Source organism: Procambarus clarkii, chromosome 41 (assembly GCF_040958095.1).
Source record: "Procambarus clarkii isolate CNS0578487 chromosome 41, FALCON_Pclarkii_2.0, whole genome shotgun sequence".
In the NCBI taxonomy this organism is placed as follows: Eukaryota; Metazoa; Arthropoda; class Malacostraca; order Decapoda; family Cambaridae; genus Procambarus; species Procambarus clarkii.
The window spans coordinates 8310574-8330385 of NC_091190.1; the positions used below are offsets into that span (position 1 = coordinate 8310574).

General features: G+C 42.8%; 1 protein-coding gene across 5 annotated transcripts in view; it reads left to right on the forward strand.

The window, feature by feature from the left end:
• Positions 1–816: 816 nt before the first annotated feature.
• Positions 817–19812, forward strand: part of LOC123761018 (sulfotransferase 1A1) — a 286372-nt gene continuing 267376 nt past the window's right edge. For 3 of the 5 annotated variants that reach the window (XM_069339319.1, XM_069339320.1, XM_069339321.1), the window contains exon 1: positions 817–927. The gene's annotated coding sequence lies outside the window, so the exon portion shown is untranslated. The remainder of the gene's footprint in view (positions 928–19812) is intronic. The other 2 variants (XM_069339318.1, XM_069339322.1) reach the window with 2 other exon arrangements.

Sequence of the window (19812 nt, forward strand, 5' to 3'; positions counted from 1 at the left end):
CTGTGGTCATCACCGGGGGCCCTTACCTGTGGTCATCACCGGGGCCCTTACCTGTGGTCATCACCGGGGCCCCTTACCTGTGGTCATCACCGGGGCCCTTACCTGTGGTCATCACCGGGGCCCCTTACCTGTGGTCATCACCGGGGTCCTTACCTGTGGTCATCACCGGGGCCCCTTACCTGTGGTCATCACCGGGGCCCTTACCTGTGGTCATCACCGGGGCCCCTTACCTGTGGTCATCACCGGGGCCCTTACCTGTGGTCATCACCGGGGCCCTTACCTGTGGTCATCACCGGGGCCCTTACCTGTGGTCATCACCGGGGCCCTTACCTGTGGTCATCACCGGGGCCCTTACCTGTGGTCATCACCGGGGCCCTTACCTGTGGTCATCACCGGGGCCCTTACCTGTGGTCGTCACCGGGGCCCTTACCTGTGGTCATCACCGGGGCCCGTGGATGCAAGCCGGCCCTCTTCGGTAGTTTGCAGTGGCATGACAATGTCTGGCTTGTCATGCCACATGCCATGCCTGACTTATCATGCCTATCTTGGTCAGGCATGATAAGACTCTATCATAATGTTTATATGAATTTCATAATATGAAATAGAGCTAATTGCAGGAGAATTCTGGCATTTGCAACAATTCAAATGCAATTTTGATAACAGATGGTTGTCTCTTCGGCGTGTGTATATAGTGATGCCAATTGCTTGTTAAACTAAAATTAATTTGGTTGATTTCTTACTGAAAGAATACACAAGCTGTCACCATCAATGCCTTGACAACAAGATAGTGTCCAAGTGCAACTGATAATGACACCACTGGGCGTCACTAGCCTCATTCTCTCACTACTATCTCAAGGTGTAGGGTGGAGTTACTCTCTACTGCTTTCCCGACAACTTTTGCTGATTGAGACCTGCCAAGACCGTTAAGTAAGTATATATATTAATAATATGTAACAGCGAAGTAATTAGAGTATGATGAAGTGCATTTTGTGAAGGCAAGTGCTTTAGATATTGCGTAGGAACACATTATATTGGCTTCAGGACTGGTCCACATTGAGTCTATGAGTTCGCCCATGGCCAGGTGCCTTAATCATTGTACTCCTGTATATATTATTAAACATTAACTTGAATTTGTAAAGGTGAGGCAACGTTAGCGAATATTATAGAGTTGATGTGTTGATGAGAAAGTACCGCGTGAACGACACCCCTCGCCACCACTCACAGGGTGCTGGATCACCTGAGGAATACAGACCCTGAAGCTTATTTCAGCTAAAATAGTTAGTTTACTTAGACTGTTGAGGACCCCCATATTACATCCATTAGGTAAGTGACACAATGGATTCGGATGCTTGACCCCAGTGATCTTTAACCTAAGAAATTGTATGGTGAACTAGTTACATATACTTTTTATTTCCCAATCCTTAGAATTAGATTTGGAAACTTTATATGTAACAAATTATACAGATCGTTAATTATGGTTAGACTTTCATCCTACATGAGCACATCTGAAGCCTGGCCACCTCTCCCCACCTTCCTCTCCCTAAATTGTTATGTTTAACAATTTAAAACGGCAGGCCATATTGGAGCACTTAGTGATGGGAGATTATGTTAAGATTATGTTATGTGAGGCAATCCGTAGGAGCCGTGATGAGGGCTCGAATCTATGCGGTGGGTGTTCCCACCAAAACGTTTCTAGTGATTAGACCAAGTAAGTAATTATCAAAATAAGGCACCAAGCCGGGAAGGCAATGTAGCACCATCAAATAATGTGCGGAATAATCAGAGGGCGCTAAATATCACAAAGGATGCCAATACGAGAACAGAAACGCATAAGGTGAACGATATCAATAGTACCCGATTCACCAAGAATTCCATCGAGGGACAAGCGACCGCGAGGGACGGTCGGAAAGCAAGACACACGCTCGTCCTGGAAGTCAGGACATTCAACAAGGATATGCACGACAGTAAGAGGGACAATGCAATTTGGACAATAAGGAGCAGGGCGGCGCTCCATTAAGTGACTGAGTTAAGCGTGTATGGCCAATACGCAACTTCGCCAGAGCCGTTTCCCATCGCTGGTTACGGTGGTAGGAGGAAGGCCAAGAGGACATACTACTCTTAAGAGTATGCTGTTTGTTACCCATTGGCAGGATTGTTGGTCTTCTGTTACTGGTAAGGATGGAGGAATGAATAACTGAGTAAAAGTCGGAATAAGAAATACTTTTACGAGAGATGGGACAAGAGCAGACAGCTTCCCCAGCGGCAGCATTCGCACGCTCATTTACAGAGACACCAATATAGCTGGGAACTCAGCAAAACTCATCTTGCTTAAATTTTCTGGAAATAAGAAACAGCCAATACTGAATCTCGATAACCACTGGATAGACCGGATTAAGGCCCCGAGAGCCATGAGGGCACTACGAGAGCCAACGACAACCACAAAGGAGGATTGACAACGAGAAAGCAGGAGACGAAGAGCATAGAGAATAGCATAAAGTTCTGCTGTGAAGATGCTAGTCTCCGGAGGTAAGCGACACATATAAGTGCGGGCAGGAAAAGCAACAAAGTAGCCTACACCGTCCACAGACTTACACCCATCGGTGAAGATGGAAACAGAGCAGGAATGCAGAGAAAAGTGCTTAAGCAAAAGGCGTTTCAGAACCGTAGGAGGGGTAAAAGCTTTAGTGATGCGGGTCAAGGACGTACAAAACGTCGGAAGGGGGACTCTCCACGGGGGTAAGGACGGAACAATACGAGGAAAAATATTTAAAATACGAACTAAAAGAGAATCCTGTAAGCGAGATAACCGAACAGAGATAACAAGATAACCGAAGAGTGACGTGGTGAAGATTAACAGGAACTACAGGAGGGGTAAAAGTTAAAGCATGACAGAGGCAAGAGGAAGGATGTTGCAATGACCACGCAAGATATATATATAATATATATATATATATATATATATATATATATATATATATATATATATATATATATATATATATATATATATATATATATATATATATATATATATATATATATATATATATATATGTTGTACCTAGTAGCCAGAACGTCGTACTCGGCCTGCTATGCAAGGCCCGATTTGCCTAATAAGCCAAATTTTCCTGAATTATTTCACTAATTTTTTTCTTATGAAATGATAATTAGTCTGTTCATACAGGATGGATGTCCCGTACTAGAGTTGCAGGGGTTAGAAGTCTAATGCGATTTCATTTCCCTGTTAACTCTTGAAAGGCTAAAATTCAAGCCTAATTACATATTATTTAACCCAGAAGACTGAATGTGATCAAGTACTACAGTCAAGTATGATTCAGGGACTGCAGTGAGATCAGTGACATTAGATATAACTTGAAGCTTGTTCAGGTAACTGGTCACTGATATATAAACACTGAGGCCCATGGAATTCATCTTGATTAAATAATAAATGTATCAAAATCATTCGTCAGATTTATTGGGGTTTAATTTAGTTAATTGATTCAGAGGATTGAATAGCCCATCATTAAAGTAAAGAATGGTTCTGAGACTGCAGTGGGTTCAGTGACATTGGTCGCAGTGACTTGTAGCTGTTTAGGCTACTGTTCACTGATTTGCCACTGAAGCCTCATGAACTCATCTTCAGCTTTAAATGATGATATTAACATCAACCTCTGTTGCTATAGTCAGCTGTAATCTCCTTAGTATAATGCTACTGGAGAAATATTATCAGCTGACAGATTTAGATTTCTACTGGTATGGTTTATCTGCAGGCATAGGTCTCCTCAGGTTTAATACTGACCCTGAGATTAATTTGCCTCCTGCAGAATTTAGTATGGTTATGCCCTGATATTTAGTAGGGTTACCGATGAATCGATGGTAGTAGTCTGTCCCTACAAGGATACCGAAGTCGGTGAGGTTATCAGACTTAATATTATCTGCCAATTTTTTTCCTCTATTTCTAAGGAATTTGGCTGTTGCTCTCAGACCTTGAACTTGTAGGTCTACTGGTATTTTGTCCACCACAATGGCTTGTACTCTACAGACGTAGCTGCCTAAACGTACTGATGGTTGTACCACCTGGTAGACTTGAGGTCCTGCATCTGTTATAAACCCTGAGATGTTGATTGTCGTCTGAGCTACAGGCCTTAACTGTAGTTCATCTGCCAACTTTTTAGTGACATATGTTCTTTGGGACCTTTGGTCAAACAACCCACGGGTATGGACCTTGGCCCTCTTATTCAGGATGGTAATTTGGGCAGTAGGCAAAGTTGTATTACCTTTAGACTTTGCCGATTGGACACTAGTTGTTTGTTGCACCTTGCAGTACTGTGGGAATGCTATCTTCCACCTTGGGGTTTGGAGACGTTGTTTTGATGACTCTGCACAATGCTACATGGTGCTGACCTCTGTTACACCTATTACAGGTGTGTAATTGGGTCTCACAGTCGTTGATGTTATGTTTCCTGAGGCACCTCGTGCAATGTTGCAAATCTTTGAGTCGCTCAACACGGGCGTCACTATCAGGAAAATTAGGGCAGTGGTACATTGAATGTTTCTCATTGCAGAACAAACATGCTCCATAGCTTCCAGTACCCTTTAGTGTCACGTTCTTGGGTGACACAGTAACTATAGGCTTGGAGGGTCCCACTGCATATACGCCCACACTACCACTGTTCCACTTCGGTGTTGAATTATATTGTCTAGATTAATTTGGAGTACCTTTGGTACTCTGGGGTTTACTATTATTGGTATCTGAGGGTTTACTTGGTGGTTTTAATTTCTCATGTGTTCGTAATTGATGAACTACTGACCGTAAACCCTCAGTTATTTCATTCATGGATAAGATACTTTTATTGTAATGATAACTCATTTGTCTCAATATGTCCCCAGGTATTTTCTCCTGGACAATTATTTTCAAGACCCACTCAGCCCCGTTTGTATCTTCTGTTAGGCTGAGGGCTTTGATCATTGATTCTACCTCCAGCTTGAAGACTTGGAGTGAATCAGCTGAAGCCTCCGGTGGGGGTAAATACAACAGCTTATGAACTAAATGTGATGTTCTTACTTCTGGATCAGCATAATTATCTTTGAGGAGTTGTACTGCCAGATCATAGCCGTCATTAGTTAATCTCAGATGGGATACTACTGTTTTAGCCTCACCTGATAATTGGCCTTGAAGATAAGAGAATTTACTACTCTTAGGTAAAGATTGTTTTGAGTCCACAAGGTCAACGAATTTGTTCCAAAATTCGTCTCACTCTTCCTCGTCTTTTCCTGAGAAATTGGGTAAATTAATTGGAGGGAGTCGAGCTTCTGCTTGACTCGTATTAGATGCAACTGTTGTTGTTGTTGCCTTGTTCTGGGCAATTAATTTGACGTAAGGCTGTAATGTGGCCTGAGTGTGATCTTCATAACTCGCTAGATCAACCATAATGTCGTCTATTTCAGTTTCTGATAAATTGGTGTTGGTAAGTTCAGCCACACATGTTGCTATTTGGCATTTGATTTGCTCAAATTTACCTGAAGCTGCTTGATAATAGCTTTCCAGGTCAGCATAATCAACTGGAGATTGTTGTGACAAATCTTCACATTTCTTGATCTGTCTTGTTAAGTGGCCTTTAAGACCTGCAAGGGTTCTTTTCATTTTCCCTGCGTTATCCATACTGGCTAGTTGATAAAGCCTTGTGGGGCTTGTACTTATGGTAGCCTAGGGTCAAATTCTGCACTCACTAGGCGATAATCCTACCTCTACTAGAGGTTAGCACTTAAAATTAATACACATTATATATATATATATATATATATATATATATATATATATATATATATATATATATATATATATATATATATATATATATTTTATTAAATATGACCGAAAAGTAAGATTAATAATTCTAACACGAATTTTCTCAATCTTTCGTACATTATGCTTCACTATTGGAGGTAAATCAAAAATCACTTCTCCAAAATTCATTTTTATTTCTAGTCTGACGCGACGCGGGCGCGTTTCGTAAAACTTATTACATTTTCAAAGACTTCACAAATACACAACTGATTAGAACTTGCGTTTCCCTGGTTTTATATCTACATTTGAGTGAGGTGGGAAGGGTGATGTGGCATTACATTTGAGTAAGGTGGGAAGGATGATGTGGCATTAGAGGATATTAATAGGGTATTAAAAGTATCAACACAAGACAGAACACGAAACAATGGATATTGAATAGAAGTGTTTGTAGAAAGCCTATTGGTCCATATTTCTTGATGCTTCTATATTGGAGCGGAGTCTTGAGGTGGGTAGAATATAGTTGTGCAATAATTGGCTGTTGATTGCTGGTGTTGACTTCTTGATGTGTAGTGCCTCGCAAACGTCGAGCCGCCTGCTATCGCTGTATCTATCGATGATTTCTGTGTTGTTTACTAGGATTTCTCTGGCGATGGTTTGGTTATGGGAAGAGATTATATGTTCCTTAATGGAGCCCTGTTGTTTATGCATCGTTAAACGCCTAGAAAGAGATGTTGTTGTCTTGCCTATATACTGGGTTTTTTGGAGCTTACAGTCCCCAAGTGGGCATTTGAAGGCATAGACGACGTTAGTCTCTTTTAAAGCGTTCTGTTTCGTGTCTGGAGAGTTTCTCATGAGTAGGCTGGCCGTTTTTCTGGTTTTATAGTAAATCGTCAGTTGTATCCTCTGATTTTTGTCTGTAGGGATAACGTTTCTATTAACAATATCTTTCAGGACCCTTTCCTCTGTTTTATGAGCTGTGGAAAAGAAGTTCCTGTAAAATAGTCTAATAGGGGGTATAGGTGTTGTGTTAGTTGTCTCTTCGGAGGTTGCATGGCTTTTCACTTTCCTTCTTATGATGTCTTCGATGAAACCATTGGAGAAGCCGTTATTGACTAGAACCTGCCTTACCCTACAGAGTTCTTCGTCGACTTGCTTCCATTCTGAGCTGTGGCTGAGAGCACGGTCGACGTATGCGTTAACAACACTCCTCTTGTACCTGTCAGGGCAGTCGCTGTTGGCATTTAGGCACATTCCTATGTTTGTTTCCTTTGTGTAGACTGCAGTGTGGAAACCTCCGCCCTTTTCCATGACTGTTACATCTAGAAAAGGCAGCTTCCCATCCTTTTCCGTCTCGTAAGTGAAACGCAGCACGGAACTCTGCTCAAATGCCTCCTTCAGCTCCTGCAGATGTCTAACATCAGGTACCTGTGTAAAAATGTCGTCAACATACCTGCAGTATATGGCCGGTTTCAAGTTCATGTCGACTAAGACTTTTTGCTCGATGGTACCCATGTAGAAGTTTGCAAACAGGACACCTAGGGGAGAACCCATAGCGACCCCATCTACTTGCTTATACATGTGCCCATCCGGGCTCAAGAAGGGTGCCTCTTTAGTACAAGCTTGGAGTAGTTTCCTCAGAATACTTTCTGGCATGTCAAGAGGAGTACAGGCTGGATCACGATACACTCTGTCGGCTATCATTCCGATTGTCTCGTCCACAGGTACGTTGGTAAACAGCGATTCTACGTCCAACGAGGCTCTTATCCCTGTGGCCCGTGCGCCCCGCAGTAAGTCCACAAATTCCTTTGGAGACTTCAGGCTGAAGGCGCAAGGAACATAAGGAGTCAGCAGGCCGTTGAGTCGCTTTGCCAATCTGTACGTGGGTGTGGGTATCTGGCTAATGATTGGCCGAAGTGGGTTTCCAGGCTTGTGCGTCTTGACATTTCCATACGCATATCCAGGTTTATATTCCCCAATGATCTTTGGCAGGTGGAGTCCGGATTTCTTGGCGTTCACAGTTTCGATTAGTTTGTTGACCTTTGCTTTTAATTCGGCTGTAGTGTCCTTCGTTACCCTTTGGAACTTAGTTTGGTCAGAGAGTATGATGTTCATTTTCGCCAGATATTCGTCTTTTTTAAGAATGACATATATTGGCGACTTGTCACCTCTCCTGACAACTATCTCCTTGTCCTCACGAAGGCTTTTAGCTGCCGCTCTAAGCTCGGGGGACAGTATGGTGCTTCTGTAGTTGCCTCGATTCTTTCCTCCTTCTGCAATAAGTTCTGCTTGTAAGGTATCTTTGGTAGTGACCTTCTTTTGTGTCTCGAGGTCGAATATGTCGTCCAACAGAATTTCCAACTCCACTTTCCGGGCCATTTCACTCGGTCTGGACATAACATGACAGTTTATGCCCAGATTTAGGAGAGTGACTTGGTCCTCAGTGAGGTTAATTCCTGCAAGGTTCAGGAAGCCATCTCTTGGTCGTGGAATTGCCATAGGTCCTCCATATAATGTTGTTAGTTTCTTGATAATCCTTGTTTCAGTGCTGAGGTGATGTTGGTCTGTGAGGATGTCGAGGTGTTGTTCAATGCGGGTACGGATACTATGGTCGATGTTGCTATTTCTCCACTCGTTTGTAGCATGAAGTAGCTGCGTTTTTTTGTCTTTGATTTCATTCTCTGCCTTGTATATCTGATCACGAATCAGATCCTGGCGATATTTTATCCTGAAGGCTTGATTCCTTGCTGCTGGGTCGTGCACTTTAACATTAGTATATTTTGGTAGCAGTCTTTCCTGTAGACATATTTTATTAAATATGACCGAAAAAGTAAGATTAATAATTCTAACACGAATTTTCTCATTGGCTAGTTGATAAAGCCAACTTTACAACAAGGATTATCAAGAAACTAACAACATTATATGGAGGACCTATGGCAATTCCACGACCAAGAGATGGCTTCCTGAACCTTGCAGGAATTAACCTCACTGAGGACCAAGTCACTCTCCTAAATCTGGGCATAAACTGTCATGTTATGTCCAGACCGAGTGAAATGGCCCGGAAAGTGGAGTTGGAAATTCTGTTGGACGACATATTCGACCTCGAGACACAAAAGAAGGTCACTACCAAAGATACCTTACAAGCAGAACTTATTGCAGAAGGAGGAAAGAATCGAGGCAACTACAGAAGCACCATACTGTCCCCCGAGCTTAGAGCGGCAGCTAAAAGCCTTCGTGAGAACAAGGAGATAGTTGTCAGGAGAGGTGACAAGTCGCCAATATATGTCATTCTTAAAAAAGACGAATATCTGGCGAAAATGAACATCATACTCTCTGACCAAACTAAGTTCCAAAGGGTAACGAAGGACACTACAGCCGAATTAAAAGCAAAGGTCAACAAACTGATCGAAACTGTGAACGCCAAGAAATCCGGACTCCACCTGCCAAAGATCATTGGGGAATATAAACCTGGATATGCGTATGGAAATGTCAAGACGCACAAGCCTGGAAACCCACTTCGGCCAATCATTAGCCAGATACCCACACCCACGTACAGATTGGCAAAGCGACTCAACGGCCTGCTGACTCCTTATGTTCCTTGCGCCTTCAGCCTGAAGTCTCCAAAGGAATTTGTGGACTTACTGCGGGGCGCACGGGCCACAGGGATAAGAGCCTCGTTGGACGTAGAATCGCTGTTTACCAACGTACCTGTGGACGAGACAATCGGAATGATAGCCGACAGAGTGTATCGTGATCCAGCCTGTACTCCTCTTGACATGCCAGAAAGTATTCTGAGGAAACTACTCCAAGCTTGTACTAAAGAGGCACCCTTCTTGAGCCCGGATGGGCACATGTATAAGCAAGTAGATGGGGTCGCTATGGGTTCTCCCCTAGGTGTCCTGTTTGCAAACTTCTACATGGGTACCATCGAGCAAAAAGTCTTAGTCGACATGAACTTGAAACCGGCCATATACTGCAGGTATGTTGACGACATTTTTACACAGGTACCTGATGTTAGACATCTGCAGGAGCTGAAGGAGGCATTTGAGCAGAGTTCCGTGCTGCGTTTCACTTACGAGACGGAAAAGGATGGGAAGCTGCCTTTTCTAGATGTAACAGTCATGGAAAAGGGCGGAGGTTTCCACACTGCAGTCTACACAAAGGAAACAAACATAGGAATGTGCCTAAATGCCAACAGCGACTGCCCTGACAGGTACAAGAGGAGTGTTGTTAACGCATACGTCGACCGTGCTCTCAGCCACAGCTCAGAATGGAAGCAAGTCGACGAAGAACTCTGTAGGGTAAGGCAGGTTCTAGTCAATAACGGCTTCTCCAATGGTTTCATCGAAGACATCATAAGAAGGAAAGTGAAAAGCCATGCAACCTCCGAAGAGACAACTAACACAACACCTATACCCCCTATTAGACTATTTTACAGGAACTTCTTTTCCACAGCTCATAAAACAGAGGAAAGGGTCCTGAAAGATATTGTTAATAGAAACGTTATCCCTACAGACAAAAATCAGAGGATACAACTGACGATTTACTATAAAACCAGAAAAACGGCCAGCCTACTCATGAGAAACTCTCCAGACACGAAACAGAACGCTTTAAAAGAGACTAACGTCGTCTATGCCTTCAAATGCCCACTTGGGGACTGTAAGCTCCAAAAAACCCAGTATATAGGCAAGACAACAACATCTCTTTCTAGGCGTTTAACGATGCATAAACAACAGGGCTCCATTAAGGAACATATAATCTCTTCCCATAACCAAACCATCGCCAGAGAAATCCTAGTAAACAACACAGAAATCATCGATAGATACAGCGATAGCAGGCGGCTCGACGTTTGCGAGGCACTACACATCAAGAAGTCAACACCAGCAATCAACAGCCAATTATTGCACAACTATATTCTACCCACCTCAAGACTCCGCTCCAATATAGAAGCATCAAGAAATATGGACCAATAGGCTTTCTACAAACACTTCTATTCAATATCCATTGTTTCGTGTTCTGTCTTGTGTTGATACTTTTAATACCCTATTAATATCCTCTAATGCCACATCATCCTTCCCACCTTACTCAAATGTAATGCCACATCACCCTTCCCACCTCACTCAAATGTAGATATAAAACCAGGGAAACGCAAGTTCTAATCAGTTGTGTATTTGTGAAGTCTTTGAAAATGTAATAAGTTTTACGAAACGCGCCCGCGTCGCGTCAGACTAGAAATAAAAATGAATTTTGGAGAAGTGATTTTTGATTTACCTCCAATAGTGAAGCATAATGTACGAAAGATTGAGAAAATTCGTGTTAGAATTATTAATCTTACTTTTTCGGTCATATTTAATAAAATATGTCTACAGGAAAGACTGCTACCAAAATATACTAATGTTAAAGTGCACGACCCAGCAGCAAGGAATCAAGCCTTCACGATAAAATATCGCCAGGATCTGATTCGTGATCAGATATACAAGGCAGAGAATGAAATCAAAGACAAAAAAACGCAACTACTTCATGCTACAAACGAGTGGAGAAATAGCAACATCGACCATAGTATCCGTACCCGCATTGAACAACACCTCGACATCCTCACAGACCAACATCACCTCAGCACTGAAACAAGGATTATCAAGAAACTAACAACATTATATGGAGGACCTATGGCAATTCCACGACCAAGAGATGGCTTCCTGAACCTTGCAGGAATTAACCTCACTGAGGACCAAGTCACTCTCCTAAATCTGGGCATAAACTGTCATGTTATGTCCAGACCGAGTGAAATGGCCCGGAAAGTGGAGTTGGAAATTCTGTTGGACGACATATTCGACCTCGAGACACAAAAGAAGGTCACTACCAAAGATACCTTACAAGCAGAACTTATTGCAGAAGGAGGAAAGAATCGAGGCAACTACAGAAGCACCATACTGTCCCCCGAGCTTAGAGCGGCAGCTAAAAGCCTTCGTGAGAACAAGGAGATAGTTGTCAGGAGAGGTGACAAGTCGCCAATATATGTCATTCTTAAAAAAGACGAATATCTGGCGAAAATGAACATCATACTCTCTGACCAAACTAAGTTCCAAAGGGTAACGAAGGACACTACAGCCGAATTAAAAGCAAAGGTCAACAAACTGATCGAAACTGTGAACGCCAAGAAATCCGGACTCCACCTGCCAAAGATCATTGGGGAATATAAACCTGGATATGCGTATGGAAATGTCAAGACGCACAAGCCTGGAAACCCACTTCGGCCAATCATTAGCCAGATACCCACACCCACGTACAGATTGGCAAAGCGACTCAACGGCCTGCTGACTCCTTATGTTCCTTGCGCCTTCAGCCTGAAGTCTCCAAAGGAATTTGTGGACTTACTGCGGGGCGCACGGGCCACAGGGATAAGAGCCTCGTTGGACGTAGAATCGCTGTTTACCAACGTACCTGTGGACGAGACAATCGGAATGATAGCCGACAGAGTGTATCGTGATCCAGCCTGTACTCCTCTTGACATGCCAGAAAGTATTCTGAGGAAACTACTCCAAGCTTGTACTAAAGAGGCACCCTTCTTGAGCCCGGATGGGCACATGTATAAGCAAGTAGATGGGGTCGCTATGGGTTCTCCCCTAGGTGTCCTGTTTGCAAACTTCTACATGGGTACCATCGAGCAAAAAGTCTTAGTCGACATGAACTTGAAACCGGCCATATACTGCAGGTATGTTGACGACATTTTTACACAGGTACCTGATGTTAGACATCTGCAGGAGCTGAAGGAGGCATTTGAGCAGAGTTCCGTGCTGCGTTTCACTTACGAGACGGAAAAGGATGGGAAGCTGCCTTTTCTAGATGTAACAGTCATGGAAAAGGGCGGAGGTTTCCACACTGCAGTCTACACAAAGGAAACAAACATAGGAATGTGCCTAAATGCCAACAGCGACTGCCCTGACAGGTACAAGAGGAGTGTTGTTAACGCATACGTCGACCGTGCTCTCAGCCACAGCTCAGAATGGAAGCAAGTCGACGAAGAACTCTGTAGGGTAAGGCAGGTTCTAGTCAATAACGGCTTCTCCAATGGTTTCATCGAAGACATCATAAGAAGGAAAGTGAAAAGCCATGCAACCTCCGAAGAGACAACTAACACAACACCTATACCCCCTATTAGACTATTTTACAGGAACTTCTTTTCCACAGCTCATAAAACAGAGGAAAGGGTCCTGAAAGATATTGTTAATAGAAACGTTATCCCTACAGACAAAAATCAGAGGATTCAACTGACGATTTACTATAAAACCAGAAAAACGGCCAGCCTACTCATGAGAAACTCTCCAGACACGAAACAGAACGCTTTAAAAGAGACTAACGTCGTCTATGCCTTCAAATGCCCACTTGGGGACTGTAAGCTCCAAAAAACCCAGTATATAGGCAAGACAACAACATCTCTTTCTAGGCGTTTAACGATGCATAAACAACAGGGCTCCATTAAGGAACATATAATCTCTTCCCATAACCAAACCATCGCCAGAGAAATCCTAGTAAACAACACAGAAATCATCGATAGATACAGCGATAGCAGGCGGCTCGACGTTTGCGAGGCACTACACATCAAGAAGTCAACACCAGCAATCAACAGCCAATTATTGCACAACTATATTCTACCCACCTCAAGACTCCGCTCCAATATAGAAGCATCAAGAAATATGGACCAATAGGCTTTCTACAAACACTTCTATTCAATATCCATTGTTTCGTGTTCTGTCTTGTGTTGATACTTTTAATACCCTATTAATATCCTCTAATGCCACATCATCCTTCCCACCTTACTCAAATGTAATGCCACATCACCCTTCCCACCTCACTCAAATGTAGATATAAAACCAGGGAAACGCAAGTTCTAATCAGTTGTGTATTTGTGAAGTCTTTGAAAATGTAATAAGTTTTACGAAACGCGCCCGCGTCGCGTCAGACTAGAAATAAAAATGAATTTTGGAGAAGTGATTTTTGATTTACCTCCAATAGTGAAGCATAATGTACGAAAGATTGAGAAAATTCGTGTTAGAATTATTAATCTTACTTTTTCGGTCATATTTAATAAAATATGTCTACAGGAAAGACTGCTACCAAAATATACTAATATATATATATATATATACTGTATATATATATATATATATATATATATATATATATATATATATATAATCATACACACTAATGATTTGAGTGATAAACCAGTGTCACTGGAAGTACCTTTAGGCTAGCTCCTCGATTATCACCCTAGGATGGTATAGTCACTAATCACTCAAAGGTATAATGATCATAAGTAAATTATTATATATACACAACTCAACTCGAGCTGGTAACAATTACACCCAAAATAGGGTCTGCACCATTCATTAATGGTGCTAGGTTGTTTAATATAGTACAACTAGACTATGGTAATAATGAGACTAGTATGAACAATAATAGTTCAACTAGTCAATGGTAATATCCTACCCTGTTGTGGGTTGGCTATTGGTAAATATTATATTGTGAACACTAGTGCAATATATATTAAATAATTCTCTATTTTGGAGAAATAATATACACAATTATTGATGATAGCCTCTAATTAGCCTCTATGAAACTTCTAATATTATCAAGAAGTATTAAATATTATTAGTGACCTCGCAAAATTAACTCCACAAAATTCGTGGATAATCTCTCGCGAAATTAACACCACGAAATCCGTGTACAATCTCGCGAGGACACCGCCACTAATTTGGCTGGCTTCAATATAAGCGCTGTCATTTCATGGAATAACACGCCACCAAATCGGTGGGTGACCATGAAACTGCTGAATAAGGCTGAGCTGAGCTGAGGGGGTCGTGAGCTAGCTCGAGGCAACGCCGCCGGTCTTTGACTGGCTTTGTCTTGTTATTGTATAATTCGCATTGCACTAGTATATTTAATGAATCCACTGGTTAACTGGTTCATCCTGTACAAAGATGACCAAATAATCTGTCATCCGGTTCGAAGATGACCAAATAATCTCGGAACCGACCTGTGAGATTTATATTTAATTTATATGAATTTATATAGAATATATATTTACGTTAATTTATATATTTTGATAGCAATTGGTATGATGTTAAGTGGACTGTATTTCTGGAATAATCTCACAAATCGATCCTTACACATTAGGGGGGGGTTTATATTAAATTTATATATATGCAGCCAATCAAACTACAGTATTAACTACATATATTAGTATACATTGAGGAGATTCCTTATCTTATTGTACAGCAGGCTTAGTCCACCAGGTATAACTAGGATGTAGACACCAAATTATCCTTGATTGAGGCTAGCTTCCATCACCCTGGTAACTGATATACCAAGCTTGCTTCCTCTTCTTGACCTGTCAAAGGGCGCTAGCTGTAAAGCCAGAATCCTAATATATGACAGCTATATCAGAGAAAACACTGTACAATGAATCATAAGGACCAAGGCTTAGTTACATTTTTTTAGTCGATCATTTGTATTCTCACCGGTTCGCCCAATATCTACCTAACATTAATGGCCAAAAATGATTAGATAAACGGGTTTCGGAAAAACACTTCCCTTGATTATGTTGACAGCGTGTTGATGATGGAAGAACTTTGGTCTCCATAACACTTCGTCCAAGAGAATTTATAGGAGCTGAATTTGCCCCACGATTCTGGTCTAACAACAATGGCTGACCACCCCTTCCTTACGACTGAAGCCTTGGCACATTGTAGAGATGTCAGTAACTAATAGAAGGGTCACATTTACTTTATTTTGATACTGATAACTAAGTTAATTCAAATAAGATGTTTTTATGATGGTAAAAGTCCACAGACTAATGTATTTAAGAATAATTCCCAACACATTAGCTGGTGAATTTATAATAGTATGTGGCAATGATATCCCGTTTTCTATTGACGGAAAATTCCACTACAAGCTACATTTTCTATGAGTTAACTTGTGTATACAATGGCAGCAGCAATATCTGCCTGAATGTAATATTATTTAATGATGTCGAGTTTTCCAATAAATATGGACATTAGAGTGAGACTCGAATTTTTACCCGATAAATATGGGTCATACTCAGCGATAATGAAAATGCGGCTTTTAAATATAATATTAAATCTGCCCGATTATGGATAGATGGACTGCTACCCTATCCAGCGGGGTTAACAGCCATTAATAAATTTATGGTGCAGAACAGTTCCCCTATCACGTATACTATCACACTACAGTGTGTGAGACTACAGTGTGCGAGACTACAGTATGCGAGACTACAGTGTTTGAGACAACAGTGTGTGAGACTACAGTGTGTGAGACTACAGTGTTTGAGACAACAGTGTGTGAGACTATAGTGTGTGAGACTATAGTGTGTGAGACTTCAGTGTGTACGACTACAGTGTGTGTGAGACAACAGTGTGTGAGAGAAACACTACAGTGTTTGAGACAACAGTGTGTGAGACTATAGTGTGTGTTACTACAGTGTGTGAGACTATAGTGTGTGTTACTACAGTGTGTGAGACTACAGTGTGTGACTAACAGTGTGTGAGACTATAGTGTGTGAGACTATAGTGTGTGTTACTACAGTGTGTGAGACTACAGTGTGTGAGACTATAGTGTGAGAGACTATAGTGTGCGAGACTAAAGTGTGTGAGACTATAGTGTGTGAGACTACAGTGTGTGAGACTACAGTGTGTGAGACTATAATGTGTGAGACTACAGTGTGTGAGACTACAGTGTGTGAGACTATAGTGTGTGAGACTATAGTGTGTGAGACTACAGTGTGTGAGACTATAGTGTGTGAGACTACTAGTGTGTGAGACTAACAGTGTGTGAGACAAACAATACAGTGTTTGAGACAACAGTGTGTGAAACTATAGTGTGAGAGACTATAGTGTGCAAGACAACAGTGTATGAGACTACAGTGTGTGAGACTATAATGCGTGAGACTAAAGTGTGTGAGACTACAGTGTGTGAGACTACATGTGTGTGAGACTATAATGTGTGAGACTATAGTGTGTGAGACTACAGTGTGTGAGAATACAGTGTGAGACTATAGTGTCTGAGACTACAATGTGTGAGAGTACAGTGCGTGAAACTATAGTGCGTGAGACTATAGTGTGGGAGACTATAGTGTGTGAGACTATAGTGTGTGAGACTATAGTGAGTGAGACTACAGTGTTTGAGACTACAGTGTGTGAGACTACAGTAGTAGTGTAATATACGACTAGAACCGCGCGCACCAGCTGCCAGGTGGCACTCCGTGAGTGCCAGCCGACAGGTGGGGCGCAGGTGTCTAGTCGCACAGGTTTTGGGGGGGGATTTTCGGGGAAGTTTGGCGCGTTTCGGACGCGTGTGAGCGTGTTGTGTTTGGGTATGTGGTCATGAAAGAGAGTAAGTTATGTTGATGAGTGCCAGGTGGTGCGCGACGTCGTAGTCGCAGCGCGGGTGTCTAGTCACAGGGGGTAATGGAATTTCCCGGAAGTTTGGCGCGTGTCGGTCTTGAGTGGCGTGTGAGCAGGTGCAGCCCCCCCCCCCCCTCCGCCGCGCGGGTCTAGTCCTCGGGGTTTATGGTAAGTGGTCAGGAAAGATGAGAGTAAGTGGTAGAGTAAGTGATAGAGTAAGAAAATAGAAGGAAGAGGGAGGAAGGAGTAAAAGAATATGTATGTGTGTTTGTCATAGACTTAATCCTGTGTGATGATGATCGTGAGTAGAGGAAGAGAGGGGAACCAGCATTGTGGATATGTTGTTTGGGAAGGGGTGAGGGGGGGAGGGAGAGGAGAACCCCCATACCTGAGAGGAAGGTCTAGACGTCCATTAGCTTCCTCCTACAGGAAGTCGTAAGTGCGAGAGGAGGGTATGAGAGAGCACTCTCCAGCGGAACTGGGGGCCATTTGTCTAAAGGGTTTTCGTTGTCTTCAGAGTGGAGATGTTCGCCCCACGGCGGGTCCCCTTACACTGTGGATTTCCGGTAAGGAGGGGCGAGGTACTTACTCCTGCCGACAGACACACCTGTCAGCCATCAATCACTCCCACCCCTCATCCCCACCCGCTCCCATACCGGGCAACCATTACCAGTGCGTTTCGCTACGGTTCGCGACTCTCTATCTCTCTGTCTCTGTCTCTCTCTATCTCTCTCTCTCTCTCTCTCTCTCTGTCTCTGTCTCTGTCTCTCTCTATATCTCTCTCTGTCTCTGTCTCTGTCCCTGTCTCTGTCTCTGTCTCTGTCTCTCTCTATCTCTCTCTCTGTCTCTGTCTCTCTCTCTCTCTCTCTCTGTCTCTCTCTCTCTATCTCTCGCTCTGTCTCTGTCTCTATCTCTCTCTCTCTCTCTCTCTCTCTCTCTCCAGATCATTTAATAGTTGGGGAAAGTAACATCATTTTCCTTTCTCCTGCTGCCGCTGTTCACATATCTTTCTCCATTTCACTTAGACTGACAGCGCATCAGAGGATGACCACCATGTCAATTTTCAAGCCCGCCTTCACTCTCACCCTTACATCCTTGTAAGGTAACACGACCAATATGCTAACTTCGTTCTTTACCCAATATCATTAATGTAACGTGGAGAATATACCAACTTCGTTCGTTCTTTGCCCAAATAACATTTTAAGAGTAACGATCTGTCTCTCTGTCTGTCTCTGTCTCTGTCTCTGTCTCTGTCTCTCTCTCTCTCTTTCTCACTCTCTCTGTCTGTCTCTGTCTCTGTCTCTCTCTGTCTCTCGCTGTCTCTCTCTGTCTCTCTCTCTCTCTCTCTGGCTCTCTCTCTCTCTCTCTCTCTCTGTCTCTCTGTCTCTCTCTGTCTCTGTGCCTCTCTCTGTCTCTGTCTCTCTCTCTCTCTGTTTCTCTGTCTCTCTCTCTCTCTCTCTCTCTCCCTCTCTAAAGTCCACCACATGACACTTCACTTAGTAAACTCAGTCAAAGTCAGTAGATTAGCGTTTACTAAAAGAGAGAAACATTTCACATCGTCACGGAGACGCGATCTCTACCTACAAATTGTTCTTGTTAACTGTGATCATTGAAATGTATGCATGTTTACTCAATCTCCATCACCTCTTCGTCCTACATCCATCCATTACAGCTGTGCGGAGCTATCTTGTCAAGGTCTCACCTTCGCGGCGGATTGAGGCGTACTGAGATAGACAATGTAAAGGGATGGCCCTTACCCTCTCCCCGTCCACCCCCACTTACCCTTACCCCTACCACCCCCTCCATGGCCAAACCATCACTGCCCCCTTCCCAGACCGGATGTTCTGTTCTGTTCTAAGCTTAGTATCACCATTCTTTGCTCAAATAGTATTTTTTTAAGAATATCCAGTCATAAGCTGGTCTTCAATCTTATTATTATAACAAATCATAATTTGCTGTTCTCTCTCTCCGTCTCTCTGTCTCTCAGTCTCTCTCTCTCTCTCTCTCTCTCTCTCTCTCTCTCTCTCTCTCTCTCTCTCTCTCTCTCTCTCTCTCTCTCTCTCTCTCTCTCTCTCTCTCTCTCTCTCTCTCTCTATCTCTCTGTCTCTCTGTCTCTCTGTCTCTCTGTCTCTCAGTCTCTCAGTCTCTCTCTCTCTCTCTATCTCTCTGTCTCTCTGTCTCTCTGTCTCTCTGTCTCTCTGTCTCTCAGTCTCTCAGTCTCTCTCTCTCTCTCTCTCTCTCTCTCTCTCTCTCTCTCTCTCTCTCTCTCTCTCTCTCTCTCTCTCTCTCTCTCTCTCTCTCTCTCTCTCTCTCTCTCTCTCTCTCTCTCTCTCTCTCTCTCTCTCTCCAGATCATTTAGTAGTTGGGGAAAGTAACATCATTTCCTTTCTCCTGATGCCGCTGTTCACGTATCTTTCTCCATCAAGGCTGTCTCTCTTAAGACCTACGTCATCCAATGTAAACACCAATCGATGAGAATAAGACCGGTGAGTCGATAGTGAAATAGGTCTGGGTTAAGTCTGTTTTTTCAGTTCTTGTAACACAGTCAATGTAGCGTAATGGGAAACCAGTCTTTCTACTGTCTACATAAATAGCGTTTGAAAA